This window comes from Tachypleus tridentatus, chromosome 7 (genome assembly GCF_004210375.1).
Source record: "Tachypleus tridentatus isolate NWPU-2018 chromosome 7, ASM421037v1, whole genome shotgun sequence".
NCBI classification, from domain to species: Eukaryota; Metazoa; Arthropoda; class Merostomata; order Xiphosura; family Limulidae; genus Tachypleus; species Tachypleus tridentatus.
Genome location: NC_134831.1, coordinates 132,562,630 through 132,581,198, shown reverse-complemented (window position 1 = coordinate 132,581,198; position 18,569 = coordinate 132,562,630). Strand labels below are relative to the sequence as shown.

General features: G+C 35.4%; 1 protein-coding gene across 9 annotated transcripts in view; it reads left to right on the top strand.

Annotated features, from left to right (window-relative positions):
* Window positions 1–18,569, top strand: part of LOC143256625 (disks large homolog 1-like) — a 230,050-nt gene that overhangs the window by 108,629 nt on the left and 102,852 nt on the right. The gene's annotated exons all lie outside the window — the stretch shown is intronic.

Genomic DNA, 18,569 nt, shown 5'->3' with positions numbered 1-18,569 from the left:
AATGTAGAACTGATAATTTGTATGTAACCTTGCATTGACCAGATGAACCTCCAAACCAATTTTGGTGGATATCCTTTCACACCCTATGATGTAGTTACATGGACGTACAACAGACAATACTAGTATATTTATATAGATATGTGTATGTATATGATAAACGTACCAAATGTATAGTTCGATAAATTAACGAAAAACATATTTAAAAGTCAATGCGCCCCCTTGTTGGACAGCAGTATGTTTATGGACTTAAAACAATAAAGCAAACAAACAAAATGAAGTCCAGTACATTGGGAGGGTGGGTGTATGTGTGTGTGTGCTTTTTTATTGCAAAGTCACATTGGGCTATCTGCTGAGTACACCGACGGGAATCAAACCCCTGATTTTAGCGTTGTAAATCCGTAGACTTACCGCTGTACCAGGAGACTAATACGTTGGGCACGTTGGTGGGGCAGTTACAGATATTACATAAAAACTTCGGTTAATGGCATGCTATGACAATATATTTTAATTTCACAACACGTTACTATTATATGAAGGTTTAGTTTATACACAGAGTTTGATTTTTGCTTTTATGATGTTTTTCAAGAATGTTTAATATTTATTGCACTCTTGTATACTATTCTGTTCAGCATATCGAATTTTTACTTTACTATAATTCTTTACTTCTATGAAGGGTTTCAGTCATTCTTTCATAACACTTAAAACACACCCGTTGCCCGATGAGGCCTACTGATGAAAGCGCTTGGTTCGCAGTTTGGGAGTCGCGGGTTCGAATCCCATTCTTATCTAATGTATTTGCCATTTAAGCTATAGGTGCGCTATTATGTGACAGTCAATCTCACTATTCGCTGGTAAAAGAGTACCCCATGAATTGGCAGTGGGTGGGGCTGATTAGCTGCCTACCATATGATATATAACTGCCAAATTAGGGGAGGGTTAGCGCAGATAGCCCTCGTGTAGCTTTGCGCGAAATTCAGAACAAATCAAAACAAAAGAGCCTTGTGTTAATCAAATGTCTAGATGCGACGTTTCGCCTCCGGAGAAGTATTCCTGTACCTCAAGTTGGTCTATAGTTTGAAACGTATAGACGCCGCTATCGAATTGAGCAGCAAAATATAAAGCTGCACATTTAAAAACCGCTGAATTTGACCTTAAATGTCAATTCGAATTACTTTGTACAGTGCTATGATATTCAATAAACTAAAGCAAACAAACTGAATTAATAAAATTGTATTTAAAAGGGTACTAACGGTTACACCTACAACTGTTGAAACACTCTTTAAGACCGTGTCATGACTCATGCTCAAACGGATTTCCATTGGTCTAATTGAATATGTATTAATTATTTGAGTACTACCAGTAGAAACGAACGGTTTTATTATTATATTTTCCAGACACCCTGGAGAGTAGCTTAAATATTAAGTAAAACTAAGAGTTTTTAGATTCACTTTTTCTTCTATTATGTTTAGGGAATACAGAAAAGGACATTCGAAAATATCCATAAACCTAATATCGAAGCAGATTGTATATTAATCCATCCAGAATTTATTAAAGTTTTTTTTTTTTTTACTTGGTATAAGTATATTCTAAGAGTGTGTGTGTTTTCTTATAGTAAAGCCACATTGGACTATCTGCTGAATCCACCGAGGGGAATCGAACCCATGATTTTAGCGTTGCAAATCCGGAGACATATTCTAAGAGATACATATTATCTTATAAGTACAGTTAATTAGACTGTAATTTATATTTGTATGGTTTACGCTGACATAGAATAACCATTTTATGTTGGCATGTACTTCATGATTCACATGTTATATCATGGAGCTCCCCAGTGGCACAGCGGTATGTTTGTGGATTCACAACGCCAGAAACCGAGTTTTGATACTCGTGGTGGGCAAAGCACAGATAGCCTATTGTATGGCTTTATGATTAATTCTAAACAAACGAATATATCATAGATGCTAGTAGGCCTGTCTTAATAGTAATAAAATAAAGCAGTAGGTGGATATTTTTCTGATATTCGGAATCCTTGTAACGCTACATTTAATTAAAATATGTTTTAGGTTTTCAAGTATGCAGTTTTACACCAAGTGGCATAATGTGTAGTGACAAATGGGGTAATGAATAATGATGATGTGTGTTTTTAACATACCTCAAATTACGCGTAACGAACGCGCCAATGTAAGTATTGAACAAATGAACCACATTGAACTACTTTTCAATTTTGGTTTTAGTCTATTGATCCTCTGTTCACAATTCTTGTTCGCACGAATTTTAACTTGTCTTCTGTTTACACTATATTCAGTTAACACATGTTTTTTTAATACTTGAAACTGACGTAGGTCTTAAATTAGCGTATTAGTGTATTTGGACTGTTATCCCCCTAGTGGTGGAACAAACACAAAAACGAAACATTAGAATGTTTGTATTCATATATCACATTTGAAGTTTAGAAGGTAGGAATACAGTCTCTGTACCTAAACAAAATAATCTAAAATGTATACAAGTTTAAAACACATCTGTAACTCCACTTGAGGGTATGCTTTAATGACATAACTCACTTAACAGGATTCTAATATTTATAGCCTGTTTTTTAGAGCATGGGATTAATTGTTTATTTCATTTCGTTCTACTTACGTGATGTAAAAAGACACGTATTGTTTAAATATTTTTGAACTACTTGAATTATATCTGTTGAAAAGGAATTTTTAGTACGAATTCCCTGATATTTATTTCTTTGTGAAACATTCATATTTACTGAATAATTCATATGATTAATGAACCGGTGTTTTAACCATATCTTTTTAAAAGCTAATGGTATGAAAAATAATTATCAGAGTTAAAATATTACTTTGTGTAAGTCATTATATGGAAAATTTCACATTCATAGTTACCACATTTATTACTAATGATGTATCCAGGGGATGAAAGTTGATTAGGTTGACGTTGAACAGTTAATTAAGTATTAGGATTCTTATTTAGTTTCACAAATTCAGTATTAGATTTTAGATTTCTTTAAATTTATTAATACGATCTATTTGATTTCAAACAATCATATCATTTATCATTTTTGCTCAGATTTTATAATAATTGTAACTTATTTGTGCTTAATCTCTTATTGGTCAGAAGTTTCTTCTGATTTGTATTCGTAGGCTTTCTTCGAGAGTTGTGATCATTAAAACACGTTAAAGAAACACCACTTACTTGAGTTCTTATGTTACCAAAATATGCGTTATTTTCCTCTCATATACTTTGCCTGCTTTAAATGTTGCAGCAAATGCACATAATTCTGTGTCAAAGAACTATAAGACATCTAACGCCAAACGAACAACATGCCACATACTGAAGTCATAACTCTTTGGTTAACCTTACCTACCCAACATCTAAGTAAGTATCAACGATAGATAATGTAAAGAGCACCTCTTAGTTTTATTTAACATTTAAAATATAGAAGTGAGGGACATCGATTGAAGAAATAAAACTACTCAACAAGAAAGCACAAAATGAAAGACAATCTAAACTATAAATCAAGATTTAAGTATTCCTATTACACCTGGGCTATATGTGATACACCCACGTGCTTGATGTCGGTATTTCGTGGCCCAGTTCTTATGATTTATTGGGTTACCTGCTTAGTCCGCCGAGGGGAATCGAACCCCTGCTTTTAGCGTTGTAAATCCGTAGACTTACTGCTGTATCAGTGTGGGACTGAAAAATCGTCTGTGGTGCTGTAGTGAGATTTAAAAGAGATTTCCTTAATGTGTTGAAATTAAAGTTTGGCGTGGTTTGCCACCATTAGAATAACGATTTATGTAGGTGATTACATTATAACAAAAGATGATCAAATCTATGTATAATAAATGTTTTAATCAAAATCTGTTACCAATGATTGATTTTTGGTGTTAACAGATTCCCAGTGCAGACTCTGGTTTAAATATATTAGGGTATGAGAAACAGCGAAGTTTAGTTTTCGTTTATTTTTAACGTCTACTGTTACTCACATGAACCACAGACCCTTCTGCTAAAGGTATTGTTACCAAATAGGGCGCTTTATGGAACTTGGCTTATTTTGGGTGTTTTTTTTTTTTCTCAACACATTTTATATCCTTATGGTCTAACCATTTAAGTGTGTAAATATTGTAGCCCAGCCGGCCCGGCATGGCCAGGTGAGTTATGGCGTGCGACTCGTAATCGAAGGGTCTCGGGTTCGCATCCCCGTCGCGCCAAACATGCTTGCCCTTTTAGCCGTGGGGGCGTTACAATGTAACGGTCAAGCCCACTTTTCGTTGGTAAAAGAGTAACCCAAGAGTTGGCGGTGGGTAGTGATGACTAGCTGCCTTCCCTCTAGTCTTATACTGCTAAATTAGGGACAGCTAGCACAGATAGCCCTCGAGTAGCTTTGTGCGAAATTCAAAAAACAAAAACAAACAAACATCTGGTCAAATCAATCAGCATAATGAATCGGGGAGTAATTTGTCCTAGGGTGTGGTTGAGAAGTTTGAATGAACTACCCATTTTTTCCAGCAGTTTCCATATTAAACATAAAACGTTCGAGATATGAAAGTACTGTATTTACTCTTGGTGTGGCTTCATACCGATAGGCATCGTGTGATAATCAGTGGTTAAGGCCCAAGATTGTTTGTTATCAGTTAATTTAACATTACTGCTTACGTGTTAGGAAATCGTTGCATTATTTTAAGAGTTACGGGATTTATTTTTACATATACCACTCATTACATTATGCAACACAAATTTTGTTCCTGTATTGTACATGTTATTTCTTATTTGCTTATGTTGTATCCGAGGGTCGCGGGTTCGAATCCCGGTCGCGCCAAACATGCTCGCCCTTTCAGCCGTGGGGGCGTTATAATGTGACGGTCAATCCCACTATTCGTTGGAAAAAGAGTAGCCCAAGAGTTGGCGGTGGGTGGTGATGACTAGCTGCCTTCCTGGATAATGAAATTTAGAAATTAACCTAGTTTCTATGTAAAAACGGGCAAATTTGCACATTTTCATTTACATAAGGTCTGAATAAAACAATAAGAAAAAGTAAAAGTTTTACTACATGGTGTTATTCGCGGAGTCAGCATGTTGAGTGATTTTAATTTACTGCTTGTTACAACATGTTCTGTGAAGAACTGACTAGAAAAAAAAATGGAGGTGAAATCACTAATTTTTCTAAGTAAATTACGTGGGAAGTCTAGAAGTAAATAGTGTTATTACTTTCATGCATAGATTGTTTAGACAAATGTCTTTCTTTCCACCGATAATTCAAGGTTTAATAACACATTATCTTCCTTCTCCGGCTTATTCTGTACTGCTGTTACCGACAATGGGTTATATTCTCCCGAAACTTAGTCTACAATTTACTGGATAAGTCAAAACAAAATGCTTATGTGGCCCTTTGACAGCTTTTTATTTTCAGAAAGTATTATAGGAACTTTCAGTTTCCGTAGAGGGGGGAAGAGTCAGTTGATTTCACTACTTATAAAACATGACAGTTTTTACGAGGTTATAGGGAGGTTGAATACTTTATGATAAACCGATTTTGGAGTCTCACCATGTCGTTACAGTCAAAGTCACCACGTCCGGTTCTGCTATATCTGGTGATCCTGCAGCTTGACTGTGGCGTTTGCAGCATAGTTTCTGTCGTAAAATGTTCCGTTGTAAGACTGCTATGTCAAAACAATTACTTCGTGCGACGCTTTCCACAGTGCATCTAGTGTATCAGTGCAGTAATTTTCGAGCATCATTTTCAATAGTATGATCTACCAAAAATCTATAGGTGTTTTTTGAGGCGACTTGACCGGTATTTCTTTGCATGGAACAGCAGAAATACTCATTTTATTCCTCAGTTGCTTGAGTTATTCGACGGTTGAAGGGTCATGTATCTTAATTTTGTCTCTTCTCCACACAGAGATCGTTTTCAAGTACGTTGAGACATGTGGATGAATTTTGTGTTGGTCGACGCTCATCTGTTACAAGACGTCGCACTTACACGGCTGCTTGTTGCATATCTCTTTCAAGATGGTCTTTGTGACCAAAGTTGATCCATATTTCTTTATTTTTCTATTTCATTAGGTACAAGTGATATGTTCTTCTTGGCAATTTTAAATTTTTGATTTGAACACTTCTTCGTGATGAGTCTGAATATTTTGTCTCGGAAGGGACTTTTACATAACCTTTTGAAAAGTGGTCAGTTTCGATGGCATCACAGTACCATCGAAACACTAAAATGTGTAAAAATGTTTAGTACACACCATTTCACTGCGATCTCAGGTCAACTATGGTTGTCACGTTATTTACTGATCTCCTGAATCAAAGGCCCGGCATGGCCATGTGGTTAAGGTATTCGGTTGGAATTCCCGTTACTCCAAACATGCTCATCCTTTCAGTCGTGGGGGCGTTATAAGTGAGGGTTAATCCCACTGTTCGTTGGTAAAAGAGTAGTCCAAGAGTTGACGGTGGGTGGTGATGACTAGCTGCCTTCCCTCTAGTCTTACACTGCTAAATTAGGGACGGCTAGCGCAGATAGCTCTCGTGTAGCTTATTCAGGGCTTCGCAATGATCTAAGCAGATTTTTACCTGTTTTTACTCGTTTAAAATCGACTTATATGTGACAATACATTGAATATAACATTCTACTGAAACCTGCTGCTTTCTTCAAGATTGATTCATTTCGTATTGTTCGTTGAAAAACGGCCCGGCATGGCCAAGCGTGTTAGGGCGTGCGACTCGTAATCTGAGGGTCGCGGGTTCGCATCTCTACCGCGCCAAACATGCTCGCCCTTTTAGCCGTGGGGGCATTATAATGTGACGGTCAATCCCACTATTCGTTGGTAAAAGAGTAGCCCAAGAGTTGGCGGTGGGTGGTGACGACTAGCTGCCTTCCCTCTAGTCTTACACTGCTAAATTAGGGACGGCTAGCACAGATAGCCCTTCGAGTAGCTTTGTGCGAAATTCTAAAACGAACAAACAAACAAATCGTTGAAAAACTTTAATGTAAACGTTTTCGGAACGAGAAGTATGATAACTTAATGATAACGTGAAAACTAGTTAAAAAGTTTACGAATATTTTCTTCCACATTATATATTAAAACTGAAAATTATGTTTGGTGTGACCACTACGGTCTACAATAATGTACATAATTTCATGTTGATTGTTTGCTGTTTAAGTATTATCTGGCATCAAATAACTCAACAAATTATCAGATAAATGATACACCTTTACTGGTGGTAGAAACTTCAACACGATCGTCTAAACTTGTGGATATTAATATCCATCTGGCCCGGGGTTCCATAATTCGCTCCACACATCTGGGCAGTGGGTGCATTATAGAGGTGATGGTCAAATCTCACTGAATGATTAGTTTATAATTAGCATTGTTGTCCAGCTGCTTTCCCGCCACGTTTTTCAGTTCAACTTTATGGACGGTTAGCGTTGGTTTAGCGTTTTTTTTGTGTGCGAATATCCGAACCCTCAGAATGATGTATAAACATTTCACACATAACTTGTAATTTTCTCAGGACCAGAATCGAATGTTCGAAAGACTCAAGTTTATATTTCTGACACGAGATCACCTGAGGAACACATGCAGGTTCTGTTTCAGCTGGTATCAAAGATAATACAGTTAAAACAAACTGGTAGTACATATTAGAAGGTGTTTTCATATCATCAAAACAGCTGAGTTAATAGTTCATGGAAATTATAACCTAAGATGAAACTTACCAGGTCATTAAACGCTCAACGCGCAGAACGTAATTGTCATTTGCCTCTGTTTAATTATACAATGTGTCTTAAGTCAATGATCTGTTAAAATAACATCTTGAGAAATAGACCTTTGGACGCCTTTGATAAGTCTTCGAAGAATTTATGAATTAGTTTATTAGTCTTGAGTAGACAACTCACGAAGACACCAGATGTGTATAATATGCTAGTTGAAGATATTAGTCTTGAATAGACAACTCACGAAGACACCAGATGTGTATAATTTTCTAGTTGAAGATATTAGTCTTGAGTAGACAACTCACGAAGACACCAGATGTGTATAATATTCTAGTTGAAGATATGAGTCTTGAGTAGACAACACACGAAGACACCAGATGTGTATAATATTCTAGTTGAAGATATTAGTCTTGAATAGACAACTCACGAAGACACCAGATGTGTATAATATGCTAGTTGAAGATATGAGTCTTGAGTAGACAACTCGCGAAGACACCAGATGTGTATAATATGCTAGTTGAAGATATGAGTCTTGAGTGGACAACTCACGAAGACACCAGATGTGTATAATATGCTAGTTGAAGATATGAGTCTTGAGTAGACAACTCACGAAGACACCAGATGTGTATAATATGCTAGTTGAAGATATGAGTCTTGAATAGACAACTCACGAAGACACCAGATGTGTATAATATGCCAGCTGAAGAAGGAAGGTGTACCCTCCATAAAAAAACAAAACATAACTGGGGGGGAAGGTAGGAAGAAATTTTTAAGGAGGGACCCTTAAATTAAAAAGCTGAAATTATTTTAATTTTTGTAATGGCCATTAAAACAATTTCAGCTTTTTAATTTATGGGCCTGTTCGTAAAATTATCTTCCTGCCATAAAACAAATCGAATATAATGATTTATAGAAGTTTAGTTTTTTATTAAGTGAAACAAAAATAATATGTGATCATTGTTGACTGAGTGACCTTAAGTACAACTTACAGAAAGGATGCTGACTTAGTTAACTGGTGGGGGCCTTTCCAATGAATGAGTACAAGACAGACGATTTATATGTAACAACTTCAACGTTACAACTGCTGGAAAGGTGATACTTACAAATAATTGTTGTGTGGCGCCGAATAGATTACGATAGTAAGTAATTTAACTATGTGGAATAACTTCCAGTTTCGTGAATTCACAATTGCCTTAACTAATCCTTTTTTGCTTTTCTAAATTGTATTTTCGAAACATGGCCAGGTGGTTGTGCTTGACTGAGGATTGCGGGTTCAAATCCCCGTTGCACCAAACATGCTCACCCTTTAAGCCGTGGGGGCGTTATAGTGTGTCGGTCAATCCCACTATTTGTCAGTAAAAAGTTGGCGGTGGGTGGTGATGTCTAGCTGCCTACCCTCTAGTCTTACACTGCTACATTAGGGACAGCTAGCGCAGATAGCCCTCCTGTAGTTTTGCGCGAAATTCAAAATCAAACAATTCGCGAAACATTGTAGTCTTTTAAGTTCACACATTTCGACCATTAAAACGCTAAACTTTGAACCAAATTCTTGAAGTCTTTAGAATTTTTTTCTTAAACGAAATAAAGATCAACAACAAATATGCACGCCGTTTACGCTAGTATTGTATTCGCTTTCCTTCCTGTTAACAATGAAACACAGCAACAGTGGGGTGATATTCTGAAACTTTTACTTTGTAGCACGATTCTCAGTTTCATTAAGACTTACGAACCTCTCGTTGAAGGAATTGTGTTTGTTTTAACATCTCTGCATTCCATTTCTAAGTGAAAGAAATAGGGAGAGTTTAAGCTCATTTCTACGGCTTGGATTTCAGTGCAGAAGGCAGTTAAACAGATGCGACTGATTAAGACACTTGTTAGTAATTCGATTACAAGCGTGTTTAGTGTGCGAAAATAAATAATTTATCGTGGATGCTAAGTTTAGTCACATGTCAGAACGTGTTTATGATAATTCGGCCACTTATCGACATTTGTTTTCTGAACTGACAAATCTAATTTATATATCAGCGTTAGAGAGCTTTTGGGCTTTCTTATTACTGTGATATATTGAACATGTCTATTTATTTTTGAAAGAATATTTTGAAAGGTTTATTCGAGTTTCTGCATTCTTCACGTTGTTTTATTTTCTTTGGACGAGAAGATTTATTCTTAAAATTTTTTTCTTTCTATTTCAACTTCCTTCGCAGTTTCGAGAAGCAACTTTTTATACTGTCCTAGCTGTTTGTGAGGTGTTGTAATGACGTTTACATTTTTGTTGTTGAGAACTTTTATATTACGCCAATATATTTTGTTTTATTGTTACATAACTCGTATTCACAAGTCATTTTCTCCGTTAGTGGGTCCGGCATGACTAGGTGGTTAAGGCACTTAAGTTGTAATCTTAAGGCTACGGGTTCGAATCCCCATCACACCAAACATGCTCCCTCTTTCAGCCGTGAGCGCGGTCAATGTAACGGTCAATTCCACTATTCGTTGGTAAAAGAGTAGCTCAAGAGTTGGCGATAGGTGGTGATGACCAGCTGCCTTTCCTCTAAATTAAGAACGGCTAGCGAAGATAGCTCTCGTGTAGCTTTGTGTGAAATTCAAAACAAACTTTTAGTACGTTATACTATCATTTTGCTGTCGTACGAAAGCTTCTCACGCTGAAAAAAAGTTCGATATTCACAGTGGTCACAGAACACATCACCGTTCTTTAGTTTTGTAATTGTCGTTAAATATAGGTCACATTTCGGTGATACATTCCCTATTTTACCCTTGAAATGAATTTTGTTTTAACCTGTTGACTGCCAAGTATTTCAGCTGCTACGGCAACTCCGAACCAAGTTGAAAATACAACTCTAATGGTTCTTCATTTTGTAACCTTTTTCGTGACACCATTTTGGATTGAAAGTGAAACGATATGTAAGTAGGTCAAATGCATGTATGGTGTGACATCTAGCGTTGAAGTTAGATATTATTGAGAACGAATTAACTCGTCCGTGGCACTGTTACCGATCGGCTTGGACGAGTTATATCGTCTACGGCATTGAACAGGTTAATATAAATAAATGAAGTCATAGATTATTAATAACGTAATTACTAAAAAAGAGAAAGAAAATACAAATGGCTGCTTTCCTGAAAATTATACTTTCGTTATTATTCGCGTCTAGTCGTTGTTGTAATAGTTCTCTAGGGAAAAACATTAAGGTGTTTTGAAAAAGGTATACTAATAGCGGTAATGGGTGTAACCATGTTAGGTGCTTAAAGTTTTTTTGATGTTATATCTAACAGAAGAAAATCATCTTGAATAAGTTGTATACCGTCATTTTTTATATATTTAGCTTCATAATTTTGTCTTGTTAAAATGTGAAAAACTTCCTTCGTTAATGTATTGAGAGAAGCTAGTATGAATGATTTAATATCTTGATGGAACTATATTATAATAATACATTGCTGTAATAAGGAAGTAACATTTATATTTGAATTATTAAAGTAGAATAGTAAAAGAAACTAATGAGTACACTTATTGTTATTATTGCTGGGATATCAGGTTTACTGGAACTAATTTTGTTATCTCGTGCGTATTACTACATATGTACGTGTTTGTGCATGTATAAGTAACAGAAAAGCTTTTAGAAAAAATGAAGTAACTGTAAGGTTGCCTAATATAAATCCTTCAGAAACAATACAAACAAGATGTAACAAGAATGGCACTTGAGCATTACAACCTAATTTTACTGGCACACGGTGTAGTGGAATGTTAATAGGCAAAAATACCCCCAACCCCCCCGCTGGAACAGCGGAAAGACTATGGATTTACAACACTAAAATCAGGGGTTTGATTTCCCTCGGTGGACACAGCAGATAGCCCGATGTGGTTTTGCTACAAGAAAAACACACACACAAAAATAAGACAATTTAAACTCAGAGGTGATTGAATAGTTCTATATATTGCAATATGTTGATTCTTGTCTGGGGATATTGTGTAGGCCCGGCATGGCGGGATGGTTAAAGGAACTCGACTGGTAACGTTAGGGTCGCGGTTTCGTATCTCCGTCACAATAAATATGCTCGTCTTTTCGTTCATGCGGACCTTATTATACAGTGTTTCAATAGACATAGGAATGTTGTATTTATTATCAAGTTGTAAAAACATGTGAGGCCCCAGGGTAATATGTATTGTTAAGCTGTTTTACTCTGTGCTTAAGCTTTTCAAAGGAACGAAATTCTGTAAGAAAGCTAACTTCAAGGGGTAGTGATAACACGTTTATAATAGGATTATTACTTTTCGAATTACTACTAGTTATTAATAGTAGTTATACAAGCGGATACACCGTTTGAAACTATGTTACCTTAATAAAACTAGATGACACCATGTTTTTAGTTACCATGTGATAACAAAGATGAAGAAGAAATTCAGACTTTTCACTGTGATGTTTACAGGTATTTACAGAACTGGTGACTGAGTTATATTATATAAATGTTGTTATAAAAGGAAACACTGTATAGTAAGTTCTGATGACTTAGTGAGGGAATACTTAAATATCCAGTTTCATGAACAATCCGAGTCATTCTTCCACAGGCAATGCTAGTGCTTACGTTACGGGTTTTTTTTCCCTCCGCTAGTACAGCGGTATGTCTCCGGATTTACACCGCTAAAATCAGGGGTTCGATTTCCCTTGGTGGGCTGAGCAGATAGCCCTTTGTGGCTTTGTTATAAGAAAAACACATACTTAATTTGGGCTCGGCATGGCCAAGCGTGTTAAGGCGTGCGACTCGTAATCTGACGGTCAGTCCCACTATTCGTTGGTAAAAGAGTAGCCCAAGAGTTGGCGGTGGGTGGTGATGACTAGCTGCCTTCCCTCTTGTCTTACACTGTTAAATTAGGGACGGCTAGCACAGATAGCCCTCGAATAGCTTTGTGCGAATTTCAAAAACAAACAAACGGGTGTTTTCATTTTTTTTTTACCTTGAAAATACACTTGTGAAAATATAGGTGAATTAAACATTTAATATTCTGTATGTCTTGTACAGTGAGTTTTTATATATATTTTTATTATGATTTCTGAAAGTGTACTTGAGAAAATATGTTTAACACCTGAAGATGCTAGTTAAACACTTGTTGTTTGTTTGTTTTTTGAATTTCGCGCGATTCTACTCGAGGACTAAATGCGCTAGCCGTTCCAACGAATAGTGGGATTGACCGGAACATCATTATGCTCTCACGGCTGAAAGGACGAGCATGTTTGGTGCGACGGGGATTCGAACCCGCGACCTTCAGATTACGAGTCTAACGCACTAACCACTTGTCTATGCCAATCGTAAATACATATGATTATGCAAGTCTTGCATAGCGATTTTTTCTCTCTCTTAATTAACCAATATACTATATCATCCGTATAATTAGGAAGCGACCTTGTAAAGGGGGCTGAGAACATAATGTTGAAATGATTTTGGAGCTTCACTTCGTCGTTACAGTTCATGTCAACACGTCCGGTTGTGTTGTACCTAAGGATGGTGTTTATTGATAATATGGTCGTACCCTATCGTTTCTGTTTTAAAGATTTCAATCGAAAAAATCATCATGTCTGAAGCATACCATTCTTTCCTGCTGGCTTTCTATAATTATTTTAGCGCACGAAGATGACGGTTTTCCGCTTTTAATTTTCGGTGGCATCACACTAGTTCTGATACCTTCTGTCTCTGCCACAATTTTATATCACGTTTGAACTCGACTTTTCTAAGCGTGGTATTTAAAATGATTTTAATATAACTTGTTTGTGTACATAACTGTTGTTGCGATTGTGGTTCGACATACTAATTATAGGTAGATTAGTATACAAGATATAATTTCCAGGGCTTTTCAAGTAGTGACTGAGACGCTAATTGTATTAGTAAACCGCTCGACAGACAAAAATGGAATATACTATTTTTTTTAATTTAATGAAATGCAATTTTGTTATTCCATTTCGTCACTTGCTGAACCACAAGTACTTTTATTTGAGGGTAAACACATTGTCATTAATTTTCTCCCCACTATAGTGATGTCTTTCATTCTTTGTTATGGTTGGTTGGTATAAACCCATAATCTCAACTTTTTCTTTAAGAAAATATATATTTTCTTAAAACTCAGCTGGAGCAATATGACTTTTCGTATATATACCGTTATTTCGGGTTTCTTTCAGATCTTTAGAAACATGTACAATCACTTGAAGGTAAATATTTATCGTAGTAGAAATACAACAAGCCATATCCAGATTATTTAGTCTACTGCTATCTGTAAACGATTTCATACTTGCGAATCCGATTGCCCTGGTGTATTATATCGTTTTCAGTATATAGTTACAAGCGCTTGTGCAGTATGCATAACAAACAAGTGGTGTACTTTGTTTTCCGTTTTCATTCTGATCTGTATGTTGACCGACTTTGTTTGTTATCTTAGTTTTTAAGTTGTTGGTTTTTGTTTTCATCGTCTGGTTCATAGATTCTGCTAGAAATAAACTCTCGTTCATATAGTTTCAAAATACATATTGTAATAACACTCTTTTATCTGTCTCGAAAATTTAAGTTATCTTATCAAGTGTGTTTGATATTGCATTTGTGTTGTGTGCTCTGCGGATATTTAGTATTTTTATTCTAAAATTACATTTTGTGAAACTTGTCTAATATTTTACATTTTGTTTTATTTGATTCACCTAAAGTGTAAATATGTGTAAACATGCTTATAATTTACAAGTTAAGTAAGAGGCACGGACAGTAAAATCCATTTAGTACAGATATGAAGTAAAAGATTCCTCGATCAAGCGGAATGTACAACAAAGGTGTCTTTCCTTTGTACATTCTGCCTAGTCGGGTCTAATCGGCCCGGTATGGCCAGGTTCTTAGGGCGCTTGACTCCTAATCTGTGGGTCTCGGATTCGAATCTTCGCCACACCAAACATGCTCGCCATTTTAGCCGTGGGAGCGTTGTAATGTCATGGTCAATCCCACTATTCATTGGTAAAAGAGTAGCGCAGGAGCTGACGGTGGGTGGTGATGACTGTCTTCCTTCCCTCTAGTCTTACACTGCTAAATTAGGGACGGCTAGCCCAGATAGTTCTTGTGTAGCTTTGCGCGAAACTGAAAAAAACAAATGAACATTCTGTCTGCGTAATGTAGAAAAAGATGAGGGTTAACTGATGGTGGATACCTGCTACCAGTGATAGGATTGATTGATGGTTCTAGTATTGGATTGAAATTATTTTTTCAATCTGACACCAGACCAGCTGTATCCCGTTATCCCTTTCTGATACATTTACCCCGATATTTTACTCAGGGGAAAAAGCGAAGAAACACATATCTTTCTTCATTGAATATTTCTGACGCACGTGAATTTGCGAGATTTGAAAATCATAAATTATCCTGTATTGATAGTTGAAGCTTCTTCTATAATGTTCTGAAAATGGAATATTATCATAAAATAATCTATTCTTTTTTTTTGTATATGGTAATTTTGATATACATAACGTCTTAAATGTAAACATTTTAGCTGATTATTAAAGATAGCTCCCTGCTAGTACAGTGGTCTCCTGATTTACAACGCTAAAATCAGGAGCTCAATTAATTCTCTTCGGTGGGCCCAGCAGATAGCCTGATGTGGCTTTGCTATAAGAAAAACACACTTTCTTAAAGACTATCTTACCACTTTATTATTTAATTGGTACTTAAAGACTTTCTTACAACTTTACTATTTGATTGGCACTTAAAGATTTTCTTTCCACTTTACTATTTGATTGGTACTTAAAGATTTTCTTTCCACTTTACTATTTGATTGGTACTTACAAACTTTCTTACCACTTTACTATTTGATTGGTACTTAAAGACTTTCTTACCACTTTACTATTTGATTGGTACTTAAAGACTTTCTTACCACTTTACTATTTGATTGGTACTTAAAGACTTTCTTACCACTTTACTATTTGATTGGTACTTACAGACTTTCTTACCACTTTACTATTTGATTGGTACTTAAGACTTTCTTACCACTTTACTATTTGATTGGTACTTACAGACTTTCTTACAACTTTACTATTTGATTGGTACTTACAGACTTTCTTACAACTTTACTATTTGATTGGTACTTAAAGACTTTCATTTCACTTTGCTTTTCCTACAGGCTCTCCATCTGCTTTACTTTCATTTTCATTCGGTTTTAAAGACTATCATTTCATTTTGCATTTCCTTTTCACTGCTTCCTCCCATCTGTTTAATCCTTACAAACTCTCTGTTTTACTTCCCATTAGTTAATCCTTACCAACTCTGTTTTACTCCCCATTAGTTAATCCTTATCAACTCTGTTTTACTCCCCATTAGTTAATCCTTACAAAAACTCTCTGCTTTACTCCCCATTAGTTAATCCTTACAAACTCTGTTTTACTTCCCATCAGTTAATCCTTACAAACTCTGTTTTACTCCCCATCAGCTAATCCTTACAGACTCTCTGCTTTACTCCCCATCAGTTAATCCTTACCAGACTCTGTTTTACTCCCCATCAGTTAATCCTTACCAACTCTGTTTTACTCCCCATTAGTTAATCCTTACCAACTCTGTTTTACTTCCCATCAGTTTATCCTTACCAACTCTGTTTTACTCCCCATCAGTTAATCCTTACCAACTCTGTTTTACTCCTCCCATTAATTAATGTTTACAATACACTCTCTGATTTACTTCTTTTTTATTTATTAATAATTCTTACAAAACACTCTTTGCTTTACCCCCATTAATTATTCCTAACAATACACACTCTTTTACTCCCCCATTAATTAATATTTACAAAGCACTCTCTGCTTTACATACGTTTTGAGTTAGTTTTCATAGATTATTTATCTACTCTACTTTCATTTTTAATTAAGTACAAGTATATTTTTACTTTTATTGTTTCTGGATTTTCTGCCCACCTTTTACCTTCAGTGCACCGTTTCTTTTCAACTTTCTTCGTTTATTTTATTATCATTTAATCCTGGAAGATTTCCATTTGCTGTTTTATCTTTCTGGATGGTAAGTTCTCTGTGATCTTCTTATGGTTCACTTTATTAACCATTATTTCTATTAGGTTATCTCTTTGCTATTTTTTCATTTCTCGTTATTTCTTCTATTTTTTTTATTCACTTGGTTACTGTTGATTTATTGTAATAAAATATTCTTGTTATATAAGACATTTCGCTCATCCAATCTTTGGACGTTTGAGTGCTCTTTGTAAGAAGGATCTTGGTCTTGATTGTTTCTTTTTTTATCATATTGTGTTTGTGATAACAGTACTAATTATAATATTTCTGCAAGCAGAAGATAAGTGATTAATTCTGGTTTGTTTCTCATGAAATTCTGATCCATCGATTTTAAATTATTACACCAATAAATTAATCACCAGAAAGGGTTAACTACAGAGTGTGATTCATTGAACCGCCCGTAAATATTATTTACGTATAGTTATTATTATTTACCAATCAAAATGACAAATACGGTGATGTTAAAAGACACTGGGAGCTTCGATACACATTGAGGCTTCGAAATCCTGTAACACCTTCCTAAATAATGTCATTGAGTTTATACGTTTCTACAAAACAACTTTATCGATTGTATTAAAGTTTTTGTATGTTATACTCGAAGCACTTTTTAATCAGAATTCATCATTTTATTTTAATTGATTAATTATTTTGTTAGTGGACTGTATAGGTTTGATACACGTGCACTGTAAATTAGTTTATATTCATTTGAAAAAGTTTTACTTTGAAGTGAAATTTCATAACAGGTATAAGAAACATTTAATTATGTTATAAGATACTAATATAACTTTACTAACGAACAGTTTATTTTTTGTTGTTAAGAGTTGAGAGTAGCTGGGTGTTCTTTGGCAATGTTTCCAACTCCTTGGACCCTCTTTTATCATGTTAAAGTATTCTTGTTTCACCTTTTATAACAAGTAATGGTGATGTACTGATATGAGATCTTGTGTATTCAACACACTGGGGATTGATGATACAGACTCTAAATGTGGTGTATATGGTGTATTGATAAGCATGAATTGGTGTCACTTCAGAGCTTGATTTATGATAAGTGGGATTTACCAGAAATACGCTGAATGAAAATGTATTCGATAGTAAAGTATCGCTAATCTTAGAGCACGTGCGCACATCAGGCAAAATGTGACGGAGTTGGCTAGATGAAATATGATACTTGACAAACGCTAGAAATCTTAGTGTAACTTTTTGTTGTTGTTGTTGCAGCAGGTAAAATGAGCTAGAGTAGGTTTAGATGCCGATACGGTACACAAACATAGGAACACCACAAACACTATAATGACATCATCAAATTTGGTTCACTATTTACTGTTAACAGCTCTTCATTTAATTTTTAGGGTCAAGGATAAAAACGATATGATTTTTTTTTCTCTCGAATGATAATGAAAACTGGGTTTTGCAATAAAAATGCATGTTGTCATCGATTGTTTCACACTATGCACAGTGAAGGTATTTTTATTGTTAAAAGATTCGTGTTAATATATTGTCATATTACGTTTTATACGAATTGTGTCCCTTCAGTTTGCTGTACGAGTGTATACCGTTTGTTAAAATAGATGTAACTCCACGTGAAATGCATAATGTGTGAGTCTATTGTTTTTTCAAAATATTATGAAATGTGTATAATAGACATATAGACAGAGTAACGATTTGAATGAAATAATTATATATTTGTAAAACTTGTGAAAGCGTTGCTGACATTAGTGCCCTCTACAGTTGTACGAAATAGATTCCTTTTTAATGTTTCAAAATGTAACAAAAATAATTTGAAGTTAACCCTGAAACGATTT